At 43.8% G+C, this 19,969-nt stretch overlaps 2 long non-coding RNA genes across 2 annotated transcripts; both read left to right on the top strand.

Moving 5' to 3' along the window:
• Window positions 1-1,617: 1,617 nt before the first annotated feature.
• LOC311530485 lies at window positions 1,618-8,142 on the top strand. The gene is made up of 2 exons (XR_014714000.1): window positions 1,618-6,106; window positions 6,853-8,142. It is a non-coding gene; the product is annotated as an uncharacterized lncRNA (long non-coding RNA).
• Window positions 8,143-16,349: 8,207 nt separating this feature from the next.
• LOC311530390 lies at window positions 16,350-18,834 on the top strand. Its single transcript, XR_014713987.1, has 2 exons — window positions 16,350-16,798; window positions 17,545-18,834. It is a non-coding gene; the product is annotated as an uncharacterized lncRNA (long non-coding RNA).
• Window positions 18,835-19,969: the final 1,135 nt, after the last annotated feature.

The raw sequence follows: 19,969 nt of genomic DNA, 5'->3' as shown, positions 1-19,969 counted from the left end.
AGGTGGAGTACTATGGCGTAGACAGCATGATGCCTATGGAGAAAGCAGGATTTCTTCCCCGGTATCGGGACAACAGATATGAGATGTTTGACTTGCAGAAAAAGCTCGCGTATTATTCTCAGAAGGGTGTCAACATTTTGAGAAGGGCCTGTATCCTGTACAGAGAAGAGATCATGAGAATGTCAGAGACGGGAGATATTGTAGCGAGAGGCCCTGGTAAATTCACAGAGGTAAAATTGTGTATAGATCCTTTCTGGATAACGTTGGCATCTGTCTGCATGGCTATGTTTTTGCAGCCTAACACTGTAGCTCTTCTCCGTCCAGACAACTATCACAAGCAGAAAAAGAGATATTCGACCCCCTCTATTCAGTGGCTCTTGTATAACAAAGAAAATATACAGATACGGCATGCTTTACAGGGTAGGGAATTACACGTAGGCCCCCTACTTTCTAGACGGTTATGCCGTCGTTGATGGGGTACGCACAGCCTTTGAGTTTAATGGGTGTTTTTTTGCCAGGGTTGTATCACCTGTTATTGTGAAAAAGCACCCTACAATGGGGACTACTTTTGAGTTTCTTTATTAAAAGACTGAGCTCAAGACCGATTATCTGAAAGGACTTGGTTAAGTAGTGAGGAGACGAGTGGGAGGTGACGCTAGAAAGATAAAGAGCTTGCAGATTTCTTAAACAAAGCCCAGCTGCCTCAGCCTCTCGTGCCTAGGGATGCTCTTTTTTGGGGGAGGACTAACACTATCCGCCTATATTACTAGTAATATTAGTAACTTGACTGCAATTCATGACATGCTGGCGAGACCCAGCAGCATATTCCTGAGCGGTTCGGGATCCATTCCTGCAGCCCAAAAGGGAAGACGGAACGCGTAGTAGAAAAAACGTTGAAAGATGGTGCCAAATGTGGACAGAAGCACAGGGATTGCTGGGATGCGATTTGATGCATCACGGGGCATTGGGAGAGACCCCAGAATGCCCCGCACCCCCCTACTGAAATTTAACTAACCAATCCTAACCTATTGAACATGATTATTTAACCAATTATATCCCACCACTTTAATTAGTTTACACCCAGCAAAATTAATTATACAGCAGACAGAAACAATCACAGAACCAGACAGAGATTATACAAACAATGGGGAAATGGGGACTACAGTGATAGAACAAATACAGAAATGAGGATTTCACATCCCAGCTATTGATAAGTGAGTTCATGCCAGAAAGGATGCTATCAAACTAAGTTTCCTTTTACATTTTCTAGGCACTTCCCTTTCTCTGGAGGTGATAGGCATTATCAGGACAGGATTGTATTCCTAACAGCCCAATAGCACCTGCTTTCAATGTGACTAGTTTGGAATGTAAGGGTGTGACCGTTCGCTTCCCAGCTTATGGCTGCCTCTGCTGCTTAGCCAAAGATCTTAGCCTAAGAACAGGGCCTCAGACTGTCACAGTAAGAGAAAAAAGAAAAGGAGTACTAGTGGCACCTTAGAGACTAACCAAATTATTTGAGCATAAGCTTTCGTGAGCTCCAGCTCACTTCGTCGGATGCTGTAGCTCACGAAAGCTTATGCTCAAATAAATCGGTTAGTCTCTAAGGTGCCACTAGTACTCCTTTTCTTTTTGCGAATACAGACTAACACGGCTGCTACTCTGAACCAGTAAGAGCAGGCACTTACCACGGCAGACAGTGATTTTGATTCTTTCTTTTATACCTCTATAACTAGCTAAGGGATAAGAATACACCTAAATTCTTAGAGTATATGCCTTTACAGACAGGCTTGACTAGCTATATCCTAACACTCCCAGCCTTTTTTTTCGGGATCCTCCTGCCCAGGTATCCCTGGAAAAGCATAGGACATATAGCGACACATTTCCTGATAAGGCCAGGCATCAAGGTGGAAGGTGTCGATATTCCATTTATGCCACTGCCCCTTGTGTAGTATAGTGCCCTGCACCCTCTCTCGTGCAGGCATACCACACCTATTCCAATTAGTGTTCCCAGACTTCCCATTACAGTGGGCCCGAGAAGGTTGGGTCCGGGTTGCCTAGTACACTGCGGGGTGGGGAGGGCTTACTACATTACTTATAGGTTATCTCTATATGCAACGTAACACAAGTACAGTTAACAATACAAAATCCACAGCAACACCGAGTCCTGACCACTGCAGTATGGTCCAACAGCCGAGCCGCCACCAAAACACTGCCTCTCCTCCTTCGACAGGGTCATGATCTTATGTGTCCAGTTGCTGGCAGTTGCAAAAAGCTGTCCCTGCAGGTTTTACATGCTTTTGTCCCTATCATAAGTCCATTGAATGTTCACAGAGAAATGGGATATTGTCCAAACCAGCTTAACCACTTGGTATGGAATCAGGCGATATGCCCTGGTTTGAGTATTTACAGCAATAAGATTTACAGATGCATTTGTGCACCATAGTCCAGATAGCAGCATGTAGCTGTGTATAGTTTGATTATGGGCTGGTGTAATTGTGCCCTTAGTAATATGTATGTTCCCAGCAAAACACCTTGTACACCCAATTGTCCACCCCTTGCACAGGCCATTGATCCTGCTCCTCCATAGTCACAGGAGAGGGGCACAGCCAAACACCTTCTGTTGATTTACACTATTTTACACACCCCTCCATTGATTCCCAGTAAGCTCCTTCTCATTATTTCTATATTATTTCTTGTGGGGACCACCTTAGTTGCCATTCCATTTCCAGGCACCACGGTAGCTAGTACACAGGTGCTTGCCTCCTAGTTGGGCATTCTGCATTCCCATACACATCTCCCCACCAAGGTCAGCCTTCTGAAGCCATCCCCTACCCATGTCATGAGGTTTCTTGTTTATTGAAACACAACAATGCTAGCAACAAGACAAACACCACACACAAAACAACACAAAACATAGATCCATGGTATTCTGACAGGTTATTCTTCTGCAGGCGCCAGCTTGCTTGTAGAGTGTCTGAAAAACAAAAGAAACAATTTCCACCACCCCCTAGTGGGGACAGATTATTGCTTAATAATACTACTACTTCCTTTTACAAATTTCCTTGCTAATTGTAGAAAAAAACCCAGAAGAATTACCTCCAAGCTGTCCTTATTTTGTTCTATAGTCAGGCTACTGAGCTACCCCACTCACTGGTCATTTAGGAAATTCATGAGGTGGTGTACCTCAGTTTCCCCTCTTGTACAACCGACCAAGTTTGTAATAGTTTCTCTGCCGTACCAAACAGTGGAGACGACATCAATTAAGAGCACACTCACAGACATTCTCGTTTCCCTTTCTGGGTATGTGTGGTGAGACTGTGCTCCTCAGCTAGACAAGTAGGTGTCCATCCCAATATCTGTTATGTGTTCAGATGGGCCTCAGGGCCCTCTGTAGCTCTAATAGGCAAATGGTCCCATGCAGAGCCACTTGCCATCAGCCTCCTGTCTATGCTACAGAAGGGGCCACATCAGCATTGAATCCTCCCAGCCTTGGACACAGGAGGCAGCGATGGAAATAATGAGACTCCATGAAACTGTGTGAGATTCTCCAGGGACCTGGGATTATTTCGGGTCTCACCCAGAGGGGCTCGAACACTTTGTATAGTGGAGGTCCTGAGAGCCACTGACCCAAACTATAAACTCTGTGTAGAATGGAAACCACTTCAAGCCAGAGGGTATTGCTGGATCCCAAGGACCCCTGGTTCCAGCACCTATGGTCTCAACATAGAATGGCCATGGGACTGATGGGCACTTGGCCCCCAAGGGCTGCCCAGGTCCCTGGGGCTCTGTCTCTGATTCATTAGCGCTGGAGGTTTCTCTCTACTCAGGAAGGAGAGAAGATTTCTGCCCAAAGAAGGACAGAAGAGTCTGTCCAAATCTTCCGTACAAAGGAAGGCGGTTGAGGTAGTTGAGGCCATAAAGGAAGTCTGGGGAATTGCTAGAGGAGAGGGCTGCTCTCTCTCTTTCCTCTGACTAGGAGAACAGGAGTTGAGCTTCCAGGGTCAGAAGCTGATGCCTGCCTTCATTGTGAGGCACAACTCCTGGCTGAGCAGCTGCTGAGCAGGAACAGTCAGCGTGGATTAACCAAGGGCAAGTCATGCCTAACTAACCTAATTGCCTTCTACGATGAGATAACTGGCTCTGTGGATGAGGGGAAAGCAGTGAACTAGTTAGCAAAGCCTTTGATATGGTCTCCCACAGTATTCTTGCCAGCAAGTTAAAGAAGTATGGGCTGGATGAATGGACTATAAAGTGGAAAGGAAGAAGGATGTGGAAAAATGGGAAAGAGTCCAGTGAAGGGCAACAAAAATGACTCGGGGGCTGGAGCCTTATGAGGAAAGGCTGAGGGAACTGGGATTACTTCGTGTGCAGAGGAGAAGAACGAAGAAAGGGGGTTCCAAAGAGGGTGGAGCTAGACTGTTCTCCGTGGTAGCAGATAACAGAAAGAGGCGTAATGGTCTCAAGTTGCAGTGGGGGAGGGTTAGGCTGGCTATTAGGAAAAACTTTTTCACTAGGAGGGTGGTGAAGCACTGGAATGGGTTACCGAGGGAGGTAGTGGAATCTCCTTCCTTAGAGGTTTTGAAGGTCAGGCTTGAAAAAAACCTCTGTCTGGGATGATTTAGTTAGGGACTGAGTCTCCCAGGCTGAGGGCAGGAGACGGGGTGGGGAGCGAGGTACCCAGCGCCCAGCCCGGCCCAGACCCATTTCCTGCAGCATCCCACGGTAGATTGACTTTTCTGGGACAAGGGGAGGAGCAGAGAGAGAAAAAGACAGTTCCTACCTCTGCCTAGCTCCCCGCAAGCTGCTGGGGGAGTGTGCAGGCACAATGTCAAGAGAAATCTCTCAAAGTGGCTCCTTTTGATTCTACTCTTTTCTACTGTTCTGTTCAGAGAATCGGTTACTAGGAGGGTTTAAGATTTTCTCTGTAAATTTAGGATTTGTGAGAAATTATAAAGTATAACATATATATAGAGCTACAGTTTGTGTCATCCCTTTCCACAGTTTCCTTTCTCTCCAGTGTAAGGAATTGTTTCAGAGTAGCAGCCGTGTTACTCTGTATTCGCAAAAAGAAAAGGAGTACTTGTGGCATCTTAGAGACTAACCAATTTATTGGAGCATAAACTCAGATGTCAAGAATTATAACATTCATAAACCAGTCGGAGAACACTTCATTCTCTTTGGTCACGCGATTACAGTCATGAAAGTTGCGATATTACAACAGAAAAACTTCAGAAACAGACTTCAAGGAGAGACTGCTGAATTGGAATTCATTTGCAAATTGGATACAATTAATTTAGGCTTGATAGCGACTGGGAGTGGTTGAGTCATTCCGCAAAGTAACCTATTTCCCCTTGTTTATTCCTGCCCCCTCCCCCCCCCACTGTTCCTCAGACGTTCGTGTTAAACCCTGGATTTGTGCTGGAAATGGCCCACCTTGATTAGCATACACATTGTAAGGCGAGTGATCACTTTAGATAAGCTATTACCAGCAGGAGAGTGGGGTGGGGGGAGAGAAAACCTTTTGAAGTGATAAACACCCATTTTTTCATGGTCTCTGTGTATAAAAACACGCTCACTGTATTTTCTACAGTATGCATCCGATGAAGTGAGCTGTAGCTCACGAAAGCTTATGCTCAAATAAATTGGTTAGTCTCTAAGGTGCCACATGTACTCCTTTTCTTAGTGTAAGGAATGACTCTTGCCTGCATTCCTTCTTTAGCCCATCATATGATGGGACCATAAAAGAATATAAGGAGGAGAATCTTTACCAGCATATACAGAGAGTGCAAGAGGCCACCAATAAATCCAAAGGGAATGTTACCCAAAGTCTTGAAAAGAGACAACTCTAAGAGCCCGCGCAAGTTAGAAAAAGCCTCAAGGGGAGAAAGGGAGTGAAACCACTAACCATGCAGGAGACTTCCTGAATGGCCTCATTTTCCAAAGCACACACCCAGGGGAGAAACCAAACATATGTATAGAATATGGGAAAAGTTTGGCTCAGAACTCAGACCTCGTTAATCATCAGAGATCCACATTGGACAGAAACCCTATAAGTGTATGTACTGTGGGAAAAGGTTCAATGTGAGCTCTACTTCACCACGGCAAGGTAAGTGTGTGCGTGTATGTTTTAAAACATATTTTTTGAAAGAGTTAGTTTTAATGTTTAAATTGTGAGTTAGGGGCCTATGGAAGAGATAAGCGTGGGATTTTACAGTATTTTTGTTTCAAAACAGTTTGTTTTTTAATCTGCTAAATGTGATGTGTTTTTAAAACGGCTTGTTTTAAAATTAGTTCGTGTTTAAATTGTTGTTGGTGATTTAGGGAACCTATGCAAGACATAGTTATGGGGGGGATTTTAAAGGTATTTTATTGCACACTTTGTTTTTGGGTACATGGTGGAAATATAAAATTCTCGGTTTTAGAGAAACACTAGTGGTGGAAATGAACCAAAACCTGTGTTTGTTGTACAGCCTGAAGTGGATTACCTTGTTTTAAAGCTATGACTTTTTAAATAGAAAAACACCTTAATAAGTATTTTATTTTTTAACTTTACAAGACAGTTTCATTTGTTTTATAATAATAATGTTGTCTGCTCTAAAACATGAGAGATTCTTAGACAAGAGGGTAAACAAGCTCAAAAGAGAAAGAAAAGAGACATCTGAAAAGGAAAATTCACCAGCATCAATGGCTGATGGATGGCTGAAGCCCAGTAAATATGTTTTGCTTATTGTTTTGACTATTTCATGAGTTTTTCTATTTTAAGCAAATACATAGCTGTGGGTGAGAAAGATGGTAAAGTTTTAAAATGTTTATTTGATGCTAAGTTGGAACACCTCCGTTTTTCTTAATCAGGCATGGGCAGTTCTCCTGACAATGCTGTAGTCCGAGCTACAGGGAAACCTCCACCAGAACCACCAAAGAACCAGGAATCTGCTCCGATACCTTTAACAACAACAACAACGCCAACGCAAACAGCAGAAGAGTGCAGTCGAAGCAGCAGGACAGTCCAAAGCGCACATACGTCAAGCCAAAGGACAAAACAAAAGACTTTGGTAAAAAGCACCCACACAAACATAACTCCAGTTCCTCAGCTGTCAGCACCACACCAAGTCCTGAGAAAACTGTGAGCGAAAACACACCCATTCATAAACCTGGAGCAAACTTTTTAGTGGTTGTCAATAAAAAAGCCAAGAACTGAAAGCTCCAGCGATGCAGGGGTAGCTCCTTATGAAGTATCCAACAATTCTCGCGAACTATTCTCCCACCTCCATAAGGTCGGCACAGCTCTTCAGTATTCTAGAAAATTTGGGAAAAATATGACGCTTCGTTCAGAAAGCTGATGGACGCTGTATCCTCAGAGGTTCTCAAAGAAAGGAAGACTGGAAACTACATCAAAAATGCAAAAGCTCTTGCAGCTGAATTTGAAAAACACTTCAGTTTTTCTGAGGGTTGTTCTGAGCAGGCATGACTAGTCATGGAAAGGGGCTTTCGTAAAAGGGGCATCCTCAAAGCTACACATTAGCTAAGGCGTAAACAAAAGGGGCGGGCAGTGTTGGCGGATAAACGTACGTCTGCCGAAAAGTTACAGGCCAGGGTCGCTGAAATTTTTTAAAAAAGGCTAAAGAGGTGATGAGGATCAAAAAACAAAAAGAGACGCCCCCTACTCTGGAGGCTCTGAAATTGGTGTGTCTGAGATTGGGGAGGCGGAATCCGACCTGGGGGCAGTGGTGACTCTCACAGAGTCTGGTTTAGAAAATTCCCCAGAAGGCTTTCTTGATGGGTCCCCGTATACTTCTGATGATCCTCACGCTGGCCCTTGGAGTCTGACTCTCAAATAGCATCTGATGTAGAAAAAGCAGCTGACGGTTCCGTAGCGGAACCCCCAAGTAACCCTGAAAATGCAGATGCAGACCCCCCAAACAGACGTGTATATAGAGAGAGTGAGAAATTGTCAAAGGGAATTACCTAGGTTTGGGGGTTCGGCGTATCGTGAAGAATTTTGTTTTGTCAATCTTGAGAGAATTAAATCAGCTCAGCAGGTCGTTGAAGCCATACACGGGGGATACAGTGGCCGCAGAGTTTTGAATTTTTTCCTCTATAGTCAAATCCTCCATAAAAAGAGACCATGTTTAGTAGACCTGACTTACACTGGTACTAATCTGTGTTTTGCGGGTGGGTTCTTGGCTGTCATGTCTGACTGTAAAGCAACAGACGTGGAATTGTTAGACTGGGTGAGAAAGTTGCATGAGAAACTGGGGTGGTCAGATCAAAAAAAGATTATGCTCAGCATCATAGCGGCGTTTGAACAGCATTTAGGAATCAACATACAGGTGGTGCTCTATGCGGCAAACGGTGGCTGTTTTTTTTTTTTTAAATGGGAGTTCCAGTGTACGCCAAGACTTTTTTCATCGTGTTGCATGATGAGCATTATTATGGGGTTCTGGATGTGAAAAAGCTGTTCGGTGTGAAAAATTATTGTGAGTTTTACCACACAGTGTACAGTGATAGCCATTCTTGCAGGTATCGTTGGTGCCTCTGCTTGAGTGCAACGTTCTCAGACAGCGTGGGTGTGCAGCTGAGGTGTCCTAGCTGTAGACTGTATTGTTGCTCCAAAGAATGTTTAGAGAGACAAGTAGACTGCGCATCGAAAAAACAAGTCAAATGCCTGTCTAAAATTGTATGTGATCAGTGTCAGTCTTACGTGGACAAGGGACACAGGTGTAAGAGAAGGCGTTGTGAGCAGTGTCGGGGTTTGATCACCAGTGATGTAGATAGCCACCTGTGTTTTATGTATAGCATTAGAAATTATATTTTTTTACAGTTTTGAATGCAGGCAGGAGATGGGCCTGCATGTGCACAATTAGATTTTTGCTATGTCCCTAAAGCTAGAACGATCCTGGGAATTTAAGGGTGGTGAGTGTCTGTCTACATTTGTTAAGACCTTTATTGGCAGAAAGTTCCGGGACTGCAAGACAGAACAAGGAGTAATGGTCTCAAGTTGCGGTGGGGGAGACTTAGGTTGGATATTAGGAAAAACTTTTCACTAGGAGGGTGGTGAAACACTGGAATGTGTTACCTAGGGAGGTGGTGGAATCTCCTTCCCTAGAAGTTTTTAAGGTCAGGCTTGACAAAGCCCTGGCTGGGATGATTTAGTCAGGGATCGGTCCTGCTTTGAGCAGGGGGTTGGACTAGATGACCTCCCTTCCAACCCTGATATTCTATGATTCTTATGATTCTAAGTTCCTAGCGCACAATTCTAAAGATTATGAGGCATACTTCATTGTTAGACAGTTACTGAAGGAAAAGATGGGCCTAGAACTGATAACTCAGGGTAGTAAACTAATGTGTGTGGAAGTTAAGGCCCTGGGCATTTGTTTTATAGACTCATTACACTTCTTGCCCATGAAGCTTAGCAAGCTCCCACAGGTGATGGGGTCTGAAGATTGCAAAGGGCATTTCCCACATTTTTCATCACTTTAGAAAGCCAAATTTACGTGGGGCCTATGTCCAAGGTGGAGTACTATGGCGTAGACAGCATGATGCCTATGGAGAAAGCAGGATTTCTTCCCCGGTATCGGGACAACAGATATGAGATGTTTGACTTGCAGAAAAAGCTCGCGTATTATTCTCAGAAGGGTGTCAACATTTTGAGAAGGGCCTGTATCCTGTACAGAGAAGAGATCATGAGAATGTCAGAGACGGGAGATATTGTAGCGAGAGGCCCTGGTAAATTCACAGAGGTAAAATTGTGTATAGATCCTTTCTGGATAACGTTGGCATCTGTCTGCATGGCTATGTTTTTGCAGCCTAACACTGTAGCTCTTCTCCGTCCAGACAACTATCACAAGCAGAAAAAGAGATATTCGACCCCCTCTATTCAGTGGCTCTTGTATAACAAAGAAAATATACAGATACGGCATGCTTTACAGGGTAGGGAATTACACGTAGGCCCCCTACTTTCTAGACGGTTATGCCGTCGTTGATGGGGTACGCACAGCCTTTGAGTTTAATGGGTGTTTTTTTGCCAGGGTTGTATCACCTGTTATTGTGAAAAAGCACCCTACAATGGGGACTACTTTTGAGTTTCTTTATTAAAAGACTGAGCTCAAGACCGATTATCTGAAAGGACTTGGTTAAGTAGTGAGGAGACGAGTGGGAGGTGACGCTAGAAAGATAAAGAGCTTGCAGATTTCTTAAACAAAGCCCAGCTGCCTCAGCCTCTCGTGCCTAGGGATGCTCTTTTTTGGGGGAGGACTAACACTATCCGCCTATATTACTAGTAATATTAGTAACTTGACTGCAATTCATGACATGCTGGCGAGACCCAGCAGCATATTCCTGAGCGGTTCGGGATCCATTCCTGCAGCCCAAAAGGGAAGACGGAACGCGTAGTAGAAAAAACGTTGAAAGATGGTGCCAAATGTGGACAGAAGCACAGGGATTGCTGGGATGCGATTTGATGCATCACGGGGCATTGGGAGAGACCCCAGAATGCCCCGCACCCCCCTACTGAAATTTAACTAACCAATCCTAACCTATTGAACATGATTATTTAACCAATTATATCCCACCACTTTAATTAGTTTACACCCAGCAAAATTAATTATACAGCAGACAGAAACAATCACAGAACCAGACAGAGATTATACAAACAATGGGGAAATGGGGACTACAGTGATAGAACAAATACAGAAATGAGGATTTCACATCCCAGCTATTGATAAGTGAGTTCATGCCAGAAAGGATGCTATCAAACTAAGTTTCCTTTTACATTTTCTAGGCACTTCCCTTTCTCTGGAGGTGATAGGCATTATCAGGACAGGATTGTATTCCTAACAGCCCAATAGCACCTGCTTTCAATGTGACTAGTTTGGAATGTAAGGGTGTGACCGTTCGCTTCCCAGCTTATGGCTGCCTCTGCTGCTTAGCCAAAGAGCTTAGCCTAAGAACAGGGCCTCAGACTGTCACAGTAAGAGAAAAAAGAAAAGGAGTACTAGTGGCACCTTAGAGACTAACCAAATTATTTGAGCATAAGCTTTCGTGAGCTCCAGCTCACTTCGTCGGATGCTGTAGCTCACGAAAGCTTATGCTCAAATAAATCGGTTAGTCTCTAAGGTGCCACTAGTACTCCTTTTCTTTTTGCGAATACAGACTAACACGGCTGCTACTCTGAACCAGTAAGAGCAGGCACTTACCACGGCAGACAGTGATTTTGATTCTTTCTTTTATACCTCTATAACTAGCTAAGGGATAAGAATACACCTAAATTCTTAGAGTATATGCCTTTACAGACAGGCTTGACTAGCTATATCCTAACACTCCCAGCCTTTTTTTTCGGGATCCTCCTGCCCAGGTATCCCTGGAAAAGCATAGGACATATAGCGACACATTTCCTGATAAGGCCAGGCATCAAGGTGGAAGGTGTCGATATTCCATTTATGCCACTGCCCCTTGTGTAGTATAGTGCCCTGCACCCTCTCTCGTGCAGGCATACCACACCTATTCCAATTAGTGTTCCCAGACTTCCCATTACAGTGGGCCCGAGAAGGTTGGGTCCGGGTTGCCTAGTACACTGCGGGGTGGGGAGGGCTTACTACATTACTTATAGGTTATCTCTATATGCAACGTAACACAAGTACAGTTAACAATACAAAATCCACAGCAACACCGAGTCCTGACCACTGCAGTATGGTCCAACAGCCGAGCCGCCACCAAAACACTGCCTCTCCTCCTTCGACAGGGTCATGATCTTATGTGTCCAGTTGCTGGCAGTTGCAAAAAGCTGTCCCTGCAGGTTTTACATGCTTTTGTCCCTATCATAAGTCCATTGAATGTTCACAGAGAAATGGGATATTGTCCAAACCAGCTTAACCACTTGGTATGGAATCAGGCGATATGCCCTGGTTTGAGTATTTACAGCAATAAGATTTACAGATGCATTTGTGCACCATAGTCCAGATAGCAGCATGTAGCTGTGTATAGTTTGATTATGGGCTGGTGTAATTGTGCCCTTAGTAATATGTATGTTCCCAGCAAAACACCTTGTACACCCAATTGTCCACCCCTTGCACAGGCCATTGATCCTGCTCCTCCATAGTCACAGGAGAGGGGCACAGCCAAACACCTTCTGTTGATTTACACTATTTTACACACCCCTCCATTGATTCCCAGTAAGCTCCTTCTCATTATTTCTATATTATTTCTTGTGGGGACCACCTTAGTTGCCATTCCATTTCCAGGCACCACGGTAGCTAGTACACAGGTGCTTGCCTCCTAGTTGGGCATTCTGCATTCCCATACACATCTCCCCACCAAGGTCAGCCTTCTGAAGCCATCCCCTACCCATGTCATGAGGTTTCTTGTTTATTGAAACACAACAATGCTAGCAACAAGACAAACACCACACACAAAACAACACAAAACATAGATCCATGGTATTCTGACAGGTTATTCTTCTGCAGGCGCCAGCTTGCTTGTAGAGTGTCTGAAAAACAAAAGAAACAATTTCCACCACCCCCTAGTGGGGACAGATTATTGCTTAATAATACTACTACTTCCTTTTACAAATTTCCTTGCTAATTGTAGAAAAAAACCCAGAAGAATTACCTCCAAGCTGTCCTTATTTTGTTCTATAGTCAGGCTACTGAGCTACCCCACTCACTGGTCATTTAGGAAATTCATGAGGTGGTGTACCTCAGTTTCCCCTCTTGTACAACCGACCACGTTTGTAATAGTTTCTCTGCCGTACCAAACAGTGGAGACGACATCAATTAAGAGCACACTCACAGGCATTCTCGTTTCCCTTTCTGGGTATGTGTGGTGAGACTGTGCTCCTCAGCTAGACAAGTAGGTGTCCATCCCAATATCTGTTATGTGTTCAGATGGGCCTCAGGGCCCTCTGTAGCTCTAATAGGCAAATGGTCCCATGCAGAGCCACTTGCCATCAGCCTCCTGTCTATGCTACAGAAGGGGCCACATCAGCATTGAATCCTCCCAGCCTTGGACACAGGAGGCAGCGATGGAAATAATGAGACTCCATGAAACTGTGTGAGATTCTCCAGGGACCTGGGATTATTTCGGGTCTCACCCAGAGGGGCTCGAACACTTTGTATAGTGGAGGTCCTGAGAGCCACTGACCCAAACTATAAACTCTGTGTAGAATGGAAACCACTTCAAGCCAGAGGGTATTGCTGGATCCCAAGGACCCCTGGTTCCAGCACCTATGGTCTCAACATAGAATGGCCATGGGACTGATGGGCACTTGGCCCCCAAGGGCTGCCCAGGTCCCTGGGGCTCTGTCTCTGATTCATTAGCGCTGGAGGTTTCTCTCTACTCAGGAAGGAGAGAAGATTTCTGCCCAAAGAAGGACAGAAGAGTCTGTCCAAATCTTCCGTACAAAGGAAGGCGGTTGAGGTAGTTGAGGCCATAAAGGAAGTCTGGGGAATTGCTAGAGGAGAGGGCTGCTCTCTCTCTTTCCTCTGACTAGGAGAACAGGAGTTGAGCTTCCAGGGTCAGAAGCTGATGCCTGCCTTCATTGTGAGGCACAACTCCTGGCTGAGCAGCTGCTGAGCAGGAACAGTCAGCGTGGATTAACCAAGGGCAAGTCATGCCTAACTAACCTAATTGCCTTCTACGATGAGATAACTGGCTCTGTGGATGAGGGGAAAGCAGTGAACTAGTTAGCAAAGCCTTTGATATGGTCTCCCACAGTATTCTTGCCAGCAAGTTAAAGAAGTATGGGCTGGATGAATGGACTATAAAGTGGAAAGGAAGAAGGATGTGGAAAAATGGGAAAGAGTCCAGTGAAGGGCAACAAAAATGACTCGGGGGCTGGAGCCTTATGAGGAAAGGCTGAGGGAACTGGGATTACTTCGTGTGCAGAGGAGAAGAACGAAGAAAGGGGGTTCCAAAGAGGGTGGAGCTAGACTGTTCTCCGTGGTAGCAGATAACAGAAAGAGGCGTAATGGTCTCAAGTTGCAGTGGGGGAGGGTTAGGCTGGCTATTAGGAAAAACTTTTTCACTAGGAGGGTGGTGAAGCACTGGAATGGGTTACCGAGGGAGGTAGTGGAATCTCCTTCCTTAGAGGTTTTGAAGGTCAGGCTTGAAAAAAACCTCTGTCTGGGATGATTTAGTTAGGGACTGAGTCTCCCAGGCTGAGGGCAGGAGACGGGGTGGGGAGCGAGGTACCCAGCGCCCAGCCCGGCCCAGACCCATTTCCTGCAGCATCCCACGGTAGATTGACTTTTCTGGGACAAGGGGAGGAGCAGAGAGAGAAAAAGACAGTTCCTACCTCTGCCTAGCTCCCCGCAAGCTGCTGGGGGAGTGTGCAGGCACAATGTCAAGAGAAATCTCTCAAAGTGGCTCCTTTTGATTCTACTCTTTTCTACTGTTCTGTTCAGAGAATCGGTTACTAGGAGGGTTTAAGATTTTCTCTGTAAATTTAGGATTTGTGAGAAATTATAAAGTATAACATATATATAGAGCTACAGTTTGTGTCATCCCTTTCCACAGTTTCCTTTCTCTCCAGTGTAAGGAATTGTTTCAGAGTAGCAGCCGTGTTACTCTGTATTCGCAAAAAGAAAAGGAGTACTTGTGGCATCTTAGAGACTAACCAATTTATTGGAGCATAAACTCAGATGTCAAGAATTATAACATTCATAAACCAGTCGGAGAACACTTCATTCTCTTTGGTCACGCGATTACAGTCATGAAAGTTGCGATATTACAACAGAAAAACTTCAGAAACAGACTTCAAGGAGAGACTGCTGAATTGGAATTCATTTGCAAATTGGATACAATTAATTTAGGCTTGATAGCGACTGGGAGTGGTTGAGTCATTCCGCAAAGTAACCTATTTCCCCTTGTTTATTCCTGCCCCCTCCCCCCCCCCACTGTTCCTCAGACGTTCGTGTTAAACCCTGGATTTGTGCTGGAAATGGCCCACCTTGATTAGCATACACATTGTAAGGCGAGTGATCACTTTAGATAAGCTATTACCAGCAGGAGAGTGGGGTGGGGGGAGAGAAAACCTTTTGAAGTGATAAACACCCATTTTTTCATGGTCTCTGTGTATAAAAACACGCTCACTGTATTTTCTACAGTATGCATCCGATGAAGTGAGCTGTAGCTCACGAAAGCTTATGCTCAAATAAATTGGTTAGTCTCTAAGGTGCCACATGTACTCCTTTTCTTAGTGTAAGGAATGACTCTTGCCTGCATTCCTTCTTTAGCCCATCATATGATGGGACCATAAAAGAATATAAGGAGGAGAATCTTTACCAGCATATACAGAGAGTGCAAGAGGCCACCAATAAATCCAAAGGGAATGTTACCCAAAGTCTTGAAAAGAGACAACTCTAAGAGCCCGCGCAAGTTAGAAAAAGCCTCAAGGGGAGAAAGGGAGTGAAACCACTAACCATGCAGGAGACTTCCTGAATGGCCTCATTTTCCAAAGCACACACCCAGGGGAGAAACCAAACATATGTATAGAATATGGGAAAAGTTTGGCTCAGAACTCAGACCTCGTTAATCATCAGAGATCCACATTGGACAGAAACCCTATAAGTGTATGTACTGTGGGGAAAGGTTCAATGTGAGCTCTACTTCACCACGGCAAGGTAAGTGTGTGCGTGTATGTTTTAAAACATATTTTTTGAAAGAGTTAGTTTTAATGTTTAAATTGTGAGTTAGGGGCCTATGGAAGAGATAAGCGTGGGATTTTACAGTATTTTGTTTCAAAACAGTTTGTTTTTTAATCTGCAAAATGTGATGTGTTTTTAAAACGGCTTGTTTTAAAATTAGTTCGTGTTTAAATTGTTGTTGGTGATTTAGGGAACCTATGCAAGACATAGTTATGGGGGGGATTTTAAAGGTATTTTATTGCACACTTTGTTTTTGGGTACATGGTGGAAATATAAAATTCTCGGTTTTAGAGAAACACTAGTGGTGGAAATGAACCAAAACCTGTGTTTGTTGTACAGCCTGAAGTGGATTACCTTGTTTTAAAGCTATGACTTTTTAAATAGAAAAACACCTTAATAAGTATTTTATTTTTTAACTTTACAAGACAGTTTCATTTGTTTTATAATAATAATGTTGTCTGCTCTAAAACATGAGAGATTCTTAGACAAGAGGGTAAACAAGCTCAAAAGAGAAAGAAAAGAGACATCTGAAAAGGAAAATTCACCAGCATCAATGGCTGATGGATGGCTGAAGCCCAGTAAATATGTTTTGCTTATTGTTTTGACTATTTCATGAGTTTTTCTATTTTAAGCAAATACATAGCTGTGGGTGAGAAAGATGGTAAAGTTTTAAAATGTTTATTTGATGCTAAGTTGGAACATCTCTAAGGTGCCACATGTACTCCTTTTCTTAGTGTAAGGAATGACTCTTGCCTGCATTCCTTCTTTAGCCCATCATATGATGGGACCATAAAAGAATATAAGGAGGAGAATCTTTACCAGCATATACAGAGAGTGCAAGAGGCCACCAATAAATCCAAAGGGAATGTTACCCAAAGTCTTGAAAAGAGACAACTCTAAGAGCCCGCGCAAGTTAGAAAAAGCCTCAAGGGGAGAAAGGGAGTGAAACCACTAACCATGCAGGAGACTTCCTGAATGGCCTCATTTTCCAAAGCACACACCCAGGGGAGAAACCAAACATATGTATAGAATATGGGAAAAGTTTGGCTCAGAACTCAGACCTCGTTAATCATCAGAGATCCACATTGGACAGAAACCCTATAAGTGTATGTACTGTGGGAAAAGGTTCAATGTGAGCTCTACTTCACCACGGCAAGGTAAGTGTGTGCGTGTATGTTTTAAAACATATTTTTTGAAAGAGTTAGTTTTAATGTTTAAATTGTGAGTTAGGGGCCTATGGAAGAGATAAGCGTGGGATTTTACAGTATTTTTGTTTCAAAACAGTTTGTTTTTTAATCTGCAAAATGTGATGTGTTTTTAAAACGGCTTGTTTTAAAATTAGTTCGTGTTTAAATTGTTGTTGGTGATTTAGGGAACCTATGCAAGACATAGTTATGGGGGGGATTTTAAAGGTATTTTATTGCACACTTTGTTTTTGGGTACATGGTGGAAATATAAAATTCTCGGTTTTAGAGAAACACTAGTGGTGGAAATGAACCAAAACCTGTGTTTGTTGTACAGCCTGAAGTGGATTACCTTGTTTTAAAGCTATGACTTTTTAAATAGAAAAACACCTTAATAAGTATTTTATTTTTTAACTTTACAAGACAGTTTCATTTGTTTTATAATAATAATGTTGTCTGCTCTAAAACATGAGAGATTCTTAGACAAGAGGGTAAACAAGCTCAAAAGAGAAAGAAAAGAGACATCTGAAAAGGAAAATTCACCAGCATCAATGGCTGATGGATGGCTGAAGCCCAGTAAATATGTTTTGCTTATTGTTTTGACTATTTCATGAGTTTTTCTATTTTAAGCAAATACATAGCTGTGGGTGAGAAAGATGGTAAAGTTTTAAAATGTTTATTTGATGCTAAGTTGGAACACCTCCGTTTTTCTTAATCAGGCATGGGCAGTTCTCCTGACAATGCTGTAGTCCGAGCTACAGGGAAACCTCCACCAGAACCACCAAAGAACCAGGAATCTGCTCCGATACCTTTAACAACAACAACAACGCCAACGCAAACAGCAGAAGAGTGCAGTCGAAGCAGCAGGACAGTCCAAAGCGCACATACGTCAAGCCAAAGGACAAAACAAAAGACTTTGGTAAAAAGCACCCACACAAACATAACTCCAGTTCCTCAGCTGTCAGCACCACACCAAGTCCTGAGAAAACTGTGAGCGAAAACACACCCATTCATAAACCTGGAGCAAACTTTTTAGTGGTTGTCAATAAAAAAGCCAAGAACTGAAAGCTCCAGCGATGCAGGGGTAGCTCCTTATGAAGTATCCAACAATTCTCGCGAACTATTCTCCCACCTCCATAAGGTCGGCACAGCTCTTCAGTATTCTAGAAAATTTGGGAAAAATATGACGCTTCGTTCAGAAAGCTGATGGACGCTGTATCCTCAGAGGTTCTCAAAGAAAGGAAGACTGGAAACTACATCAAAAATGCAAAAGCTCTTGCAGCTGAATTTGAAAAACACTTCAGTTTTTCTGAGGGTTGTTCTGAGCAGGCATGACTAGTCATGGAAAGGGGCTTTCGTAAAAGGGGCATCCTCAAAGCTACACATTAGCTAAGGCGTAAACAAAAGGGGCGGGCAGTGTTGGCGGATAAACGTACGTCTGCCGAAAAGTTACAGGCCAGGGTCGCTGAAATTTTTTAAAAAAGGCTAAAGAGGTGATGAGGATCAAAAAACAAAAAGAGACGCCCCCTACTCTGGAGGCTCTGAAATTGGTGTGTCTGAGATTGGGGAGGCGGAATCCGACCTGGGGGCAGTGGTGACTCTCACAGAGTCTGGTTTAGAAAATTCCCCAGAAGGCTTTCTTGATGGGTCCCCGTATACTTCTGATGATCCTCACGCTGGCCCTTGGAGTCTGACTCTCAAATAGCATCTGATGTAGAAAAAGCAGCTGACGGTTCCGTAGCGGAACCCCCAAGTAACCCTGAAAATGCAGATGCAGACCCCCCAAACAGACGTGTATATAGAGAGAGTGAGAAATTGTCAAAGGGAATTACCTAGGTTTGGGGGTTCGGCGTATCGTGAAGAATTTTGTTTTGTCAATCTTGAGAGAATTAAATCAGCTCAGCAGGTCGTTGAAGCCATACACGGGGGATACAGTGGCCGCAGAGTTTTGAATTTTTTCCTCTATAGTCAAATCCTCCATAAAAAGAGACCATGTTTAGTAGACCTGACTTACACTGGTACTAATCTGTGTTTTGCGGGTGGGTTCTTGGCTGTCATGTCTGACTGTAAAGCAACAGACGTGGAATTGTTAGACTGGGTGAGAAAGTTGCATGAGAAACTGGGGTGGTCAGATCAAAAAAAGATTATGCTCAGCATCATAGCGGCGTTTGAACAGCATTTAGGAGTCAACATACAGGTGGTGCTCTATGCGGCAAACGGTGGCTGTTTTTTTTTTTTTAAATGGGAGTTCCAGTGTACGCCAAGACTTTTTTCATCGTGTTGCATGATGAGCATTATTATGGGGTTCTGGATGTGAAAAAGCTGTTCGGTGTGAAAAATTATTGTGAGTTTTACCACACAGTGTACAGTGATAGCCATTCTTGCAGGTATCGTTGGTGCCTCTGCTTGAGTGCAACGTTCTCAGACAGCGTGGGTGTGCAGCTGAGGTGTCCTAGCTGTAGACTGTATTGTTGCTCCAAAGAATGTTTAGAGAGACAAGTAGACTGCGCATCGAAAAAACAAGTCAAATGCCTGTCTAAAATTGTATGTGATCAGTGTCAGTCTTACGTGGACAAGGGACACAGGTGTAAGAGAAGGCGTTGTGAGCAGTGTCGGGGTTTGATCACCAGTGATGTAGATAGCCACCTGTGTTTTATGTATAGCATTAGAAATTATATTTTTTTACAGTTTTGAATGCAGGCAGGAGATGGGCCTGCATGTGCACAATTAGATTTTTGCTATGTCCCTAAAGCTAGAACGATCCTGGGAATTTAAGGGTGGTGAGTGTCTGTCTACATTTGTTAAGACCTTTATTGGCAGAAAGTTCCGGGACTGCAAGACAGAACAAGGAGTAATGGTCTCAAGTTGCGGTGGGGGAGACTTAGGTTGGATATTAGGAAAAACTTTTCACTAGGAGGGTGGTGAAACACTGGAATGTGTTACCTAGGGAGGTGGTGGAATCTCCTTCCCTAGAAGTTTTTAAGGTCAGGCTTGACAAAGCCCTGGCTGGGATGATTTAGTCAGGGATCGGTCCTGCTTTGAGCAGGGGGTTGGACTAGATGACCTCCCTTCCAACCCTGATATTCTATGATTCTTATGATTCTAAGTTCCTAGCGCACAATTCTAAAGATTATGAGGCATACT

The sequence above is a fragment of the Lepidochelys olivacea genome, assembly GCF_965140295.1.
Source record: "Lepidochelys olivacea isolate rLepOli2 genome assembly, chromosome: 14".
Taxonomy (NCBI): domain Eukaryota; kingdom Metazoa; phylum Chordata; order Testudines; family Cheloniidae; genus Lepidochelys; species Lepidochelys olivacea.
The sequence above is the reverse complement of the archived record's forward strand: the minus strand, read 5'-3'. Positions and strand labels throughout refer to the sequence as shown.